Source organism: Trachinotus anak, unplaced genomic scaffold (assembly GCF_046630095.1).
Source record: "Trachinotus anak isolate AG129_WGS33_773 ecotype Australia unplaced genomic scaffold, CSIRO_AGI_Tana_v1 ptg000021l, whole genome shotgun sequence".
NCBI classification, from domain to species: Eukaryota; Metazoa; Chordata; class Actinopteri; order Carangiformes; family Carangidae; genus Trachinotus; species Trachinotus anak.
The window spans coordinates 6750902-6756901 of record NW_027273872.1 but is presented as its reverse complement, the minus strand read 5'-3'; positions in this window follow the sequence as shown (position 1 = coordinate 6756901).

The following is a 6000-nucleotide window of genomic DNA, read 5'->3' as shown; positions in this document are numbered from 1 at the left end:
CAGTCCCTCCTGCCCGAGCGGAATGACATTTTATTGTCATCAAAGTGGAAAACTTTCACCAGTCTGCTTGGCTCACGGTGACCTCCTTCCATTTGTGATGTGTCATGTTCACCACCAAACGTAATGGCTTCCATCTTTTAAGGGGAAGTCACGGGTACAGTGGAGCGCGCACACACAGGCATCAGTGTAGACACACTAAAACACAGGACCACATCTCTCTTCCTGGGTGAGGTAATCTTCCAGGGAAGTCAAGGAGGCCGTTCCATGTGCTTTAGGTTGCATGCTGTGGCCCATCTATTTAACAGAAGGGCGCCAAATGAAAACCTAGACTTCAACCTGGGAATCAGGCTCCTCATCAGAAATACCTGCCTTTGACCTTGGAGAGATTAGAGCTTCAACATCCGTGGCCAATACTATGAAATAACTATCCTGTCCCCCTCACCAATCTACCTCTCCACTCCACCTAGGGACTCTTTACGAGGGGAATATCAAGAAGGCCTCTTTGAATGCCTCCTGCTCCCCAGGGCTCAGCTATGCACATATATCAGGGAGTCCAAACAGAGGAAAACAAGTGAATAAAGCAGGTCCCTGAGGGAATCATGACCACAGCCTGATTGTATTAGATCCTGTGTCCATCACCAACTAGTGTCCACGTCTCTCTGGGGAGGACCTGTGAACTGCCTTGATGCAAAAGATTGTGAGGTGAGGATTAAATTCTACAGCTTTGAACAAGTCACACACTGGTTTATTATGTGAGGGGCAGATGGTTCCCGCAGGTGAGGAATGGATTAGTTCACGACTCCAAACCAGCTCCACAACAATGGAGATGTAAAAAAAACAAATAGGTAGTTTCTTTCTTTTCTGAAATGAAAAAGGGTAACAAAATGTTTGACGTACTGTAAATAAACTAATGTATGAAAGTTAATTAACAATCAAAATATACTGTGATCTTCATTAAATGAATGTTTTTCTTCTTTTGTACTAAAGGAAAAAAAACACAACTCAAATAAACAAAGTCTTTAAGTAAGTAATTAAAGTAATTAATTCAGCCATTAGTTTTTTGAGGATTAAAAATGAATAAAGCAGACAAACATGATAAGAATAAAAACAATTACATAAAGCATGTCCTCAAAAATTGTTTTAAGAAGCGGTTTTATGGATTATGTGGGTTTTAGGAGCCGTTACGCCTCAGATGGGATGTGCCAGGTAGCTCTGGCCCTCCAGCCTCTTGCCTTCAGTCTAGACCATGCAACTGCCAATTAGTCCCTGCTTTTTTAATTCCCTCATCACCCATGGGAGAACTTAGTCATTTGCTTGCACACGGTCAGCAGCAAAAATGCCCTTTGCAGCAGGGATAGATCGAATATCTTCAGCAGATCAGACTGTTGCAGTAATGGGCCATGAACCACAGCTTATATATATATTAAAGGATCACTGTACCAACCTACATCACATGCAGCATGAAGTAATCTAACTTCCTTTGGCATCACAGCTCCATTTGAGTCCATCTACAGTATGGCACCATCAAGGAAGTACTGAATTGTAAATTTAAGCAGGAAGTAGATTAGAACACAATCGATCTCTATTTCCGAGCCATCAGAGTCAGTGAAACTCATACTCAGCTTCCTTAAATTGAAAGTGCTTCCAAATTATTTTCACAGTAATTGGCTGTGAAGGTTAAGATCAGAGGATCAGGTAAAGACAACGGTTGAATGCATTTGAAACAAGTTGAAGTTTGGGGAGTTCAGAACACAGAACACAGAGCATAAAGATGGTGATCAAATGGAATCATAAAAGAAATTAATGGAGTCTGTAGTCTTTGTGAAATATGTTGAGGTAGGTTTATTGAAGCTTGACAGTTTCTGGGGCCTGCGGGTGAGGAGAGGTTAAACCTGCTCTTGCAGTAAACAGAAGAACTTCATTACACCGACACATTTCATGCTTGTGGCCTTCATCAGGTTCGTCATAAAAGTATGAAACAGAAAAAAAAAAAAAAAAACAGCCAATCATATGTAAAATCATACATATCTGCCAATGGGGCTTCTATAAAGATGGGTACGGCCTATGGTCATGTGACTTTAGGCCAGTCGTTGTCTCAGGCTGGTGATGGCCTAGGGGCTTGGCCTGTGAGTTACGACACAGGAGTATAAAATATAACCAAACCTCATTTTCTGATGTTATGATTACATCATAAATACAATCAATTTACTTTATACATGGACTTAACCAATTATTTGAACAACAACCAGTATCAGATAATGGAAAAGTAAACTATAATACTCCGTCTCATAGGGGCTGGTCATGAAGGCTCGTACATCAAGACAGAAGTCATGATTTATTTGAGGAAGGGAGACTGCATGAGGCTGCCTAATGAAATTTGATCAACCCCATGCACTGTCTTCACCAGACATTTTATACTTTTGAGGTTTTGCCATTATGACTGAGTACAAATATGCCTAAGAAATGCACAAAAAGTGAAGAATGTCCTAGTTTGTGCTGGAATTGTGAGGTATATAAAGTACTCAAAATGGCAATTTGACTTCTGCGAAATGATTTGGGGATTATAAATATTGTTTTCTGTTGCTTTGGGATATCTGAAATCCTTTTTGGCATTAAAGGCTTTTTGCAATTCACTCAGTGTCAATCACTGACAGAAACCTTTGGAGCTTTGGGACTGAAGGAGCAGCATTAAGTCGGCTGCATCACAGCAACCAATAATGTAATTTCAGTATGCAAATATCTGTACGAGTGGAGTTTTTTATTTCTTTTGCAGCGGCCACGAGCCAAGGGCCAGTCTAAATTCACTGTGCACACAGAAGAAACCCACAGGTGAAAAAGAAATAAACCAAGCAAATCTTGCTAACTTTACCAGCAGCCAACAGCTGGGAGGGGTGGGGGGCAAGTTGGTTTGTTCTTCCGTCTCATGAAGTTACTGGAAAGCAGCTGACATGCAAGATTTTGAGTAAATGTGGAAAGAAAATGAAGGAAACTGAAAAAAGAAAGACATGACTTCTATCTAAATGTGGGATGTCATTAGAGTTGAAGTAGTGATTATCATGTCTCATCTGTGATTATGAAGTGTGAAGAGGGAGGTACAGTGTGTCAGTCTATTATATCCATTTGTCAAGAGCTGACAAAGAAATAAATTAATCATGTTGTCAAGGAAGTTTCTGTGGTCATAGTTACATAGGCAGTGTACCTGTGGAGCATGTTCTGTACAATGTTCACTCCTGAGGTAAGAACCTTATATATTCTTTATAGAATTAGTCATCACTGCAGCATGGTTTTGGGATACACTTCGAAGGCCTGGTCACACTGGGAAACAGCTCAGTCCTCACAAATAGATGTTACTAGAAGAAGTGATGTAGTTTTACAAGGCTAGTTGGCAAGCTGCTGTAGCTGCAACAAGTCCTCCGACCTAAACGACCACATAGGCCGACCTCTATAACCACGACGGCAGTACTATCAGTAACAGCCAGCTACATGTTAGTCACCTGAGAACTTGCTAGTGCTAGTAAGTCGCAGCAATTCTCCAAACGAGCTAGCTTGCTCACTAGCTAACTGTCACTTTGCAAGCTGGCTACCTCGGTTGCTCATGAGACAACGTACAGTAAGTTGTCACGGTTCATCGGCTCGTATCTGTCTCATAACTGTCTGCAAACCTCCCCTCTTTTGCAGATCAGTTGCAGCGCAAGAGGATTACATGAACGTGTAGCGTGTAACACAGATAATAAGATATAGCTGTGTTCAGGGACCCCCGGCTCCTCATTCTCCCAGAGATCACCTGTCAAATGCTTCCTGTTGATAAATGGCACAAATTTGCACAAGTTCAGCAAAAGTTCAACACAACATGAGAAAAGTGTGTTTACTGAACCTCTGCAAGCAGATGCACTAATGTTCACAACTGAACTGCAACCATTTTACTGCAAGACTTGGCTGTTTTATGCTGGTGTGAGCAGCCTTCAGATGAAACAGGCTGAAATTTCTGCTCGTCTAAAGCTGATGTACTGTGGCATCACACTTACAGCACAATGTGACATAGAAGCTGAATGAGGTTAAAAGTGAGGTTGACTTGAGTCAACCTATACAATATTAATCTCACTTCTCAACAGTGCGTTTTCACAATTAAATATTTTGTGTTTTTTTTTTTTTTACTTTTCAAGGCAGAAGCTCTTACAGTTGTACACTGTAGGAATACTGATCTGCTTAATACAAAGTAAGTAAGTAAGGCAGTGTTTTTAGAAGTAGGAGACGAAAGGTCACCATTCTTCCTTTTTCACTTTAAACCTGTGTTAAACTGAATAATCTGAGAAAAGGCCTTTGCCTTTAGCGACATCACACCATTACTCAGCGACCTTCACCCTTCACCCTTCATCCCTCCCTTTGCCTATAAGCAATCAATAAATATGCTATTTCAAGTCATGATGGGAAAATCAATCTGGCATTTTACTTCCCACCACCTCCCACAACCAACTCTCCTCCACTCCCACTATGTTTCTCCGAGTGCCTCCAAGGACCGCTTGTCAAAGTGGAAAGTATTTTCAAGGACTACTCTGGATGCAGTTGAATGGGGAGATAAATGAAGCTTGACAAACATAAGAAATGTGCTGCACAGGAGAGCAATGGATGCTGTTTGACTTATTTCTAACAAATCTCACTCACCACAAAAAAGGCCTTAAGATTGACTGTGATAAATTGATCATCACCTTGCAAGCAGAAAGTAAAAAAAAAAAAAAAAAACACCTCATTTTGAAATTGTTGCTTTGGTGGCTGCGTACAAAATCAAAGATTCATTTTTTTATTTCCATATCTCTGCTGACCAAGCCTCTGTAGTTTCGATTCTGACAGCACTGGAGCATTTATTAACACAGGACACACATGAAAAGACTTATTATCACATCTGCTCTACAGTCTTAAGGCAAATTTAAGTCGGTCAGTCAGGGGTGAGGAACTGCTCCTTTAGCTCCACTGCACTGCTGTGAAACTCAAAGTCTGAATCTTGAAAATCGTTTCCTGCATCACATGTTATTGATTGAACTGTAATTAACAAACACAAAATGAGAAATAGCTTTAATGTTCTGCATCGTGCCTTGTTCTTAGCACACACCTCTCACATTGTAATGTTTGCTAATATCTATTAAGTCCTTACTGTTGAGAGACAATACAGCCTTGACATTTTCCAATAATATGAATAAATGTTTAAAATTTAGACCATAATTTAAACTCAGCGACATTGCACTGACCAGCTGTGGAGCCAGACAGGAAAAGCTGAAATGACATTCAAATACATGAATCATTTATTAGGTATATGTCTTCGCCGTAAGTGTGCCCTGAGACTGGTCATGTTGCTAACATATGTAGAAATATTCTGATGGCCGGGCCTTGCATAAACAAATGAAGCCTCTTGGTTAAAAGTCCTGAAGTCTAAAACGACAAATCCCGCTGCCTTTGACTCTGGATGTTATAACACCTGGATGGCTGAGAATCATGTAAATCTAATGGAAGCAGGGTTCACTGGTATGTCTGACCATGAGCATCAAGCGTGCGTGTCTGCCCTTCACTCGCATTGTTTTTAAAATAAATATCAGTCTTTTGGATAGACAAATGAAAAACCGCAGGAGAGCCTGAATAAATGAGCGGAAAAACACAGTGAACGTGGATGTTTCAGTGCAGGGCACACAAGGGGTCACTGATTTAATGAGTATGAAACTGGTGGGAATCATCCTCACGTCTTTGTCTCCAGACGTCAACTCAGCTGAATTCGTACGTAAGCTGTTTCTGAGTGACGTGTTTTAACAGCGCTCTTCACCACAGTCATCAAAATGAGCATAAAAGCTGATCACCCCCTCCAGCAGAGACTTTTAGAATCTATGCAGTGAAAATGATATGGTGGCCCAACACCTCACTAAGACTCTTTATTTTGGTTTTTCCTTTAATTTATCACCTATTTCTTAGGTGGTTCCAGAGTGCAACATAAGTAGATATGACTTTTGACTCAAT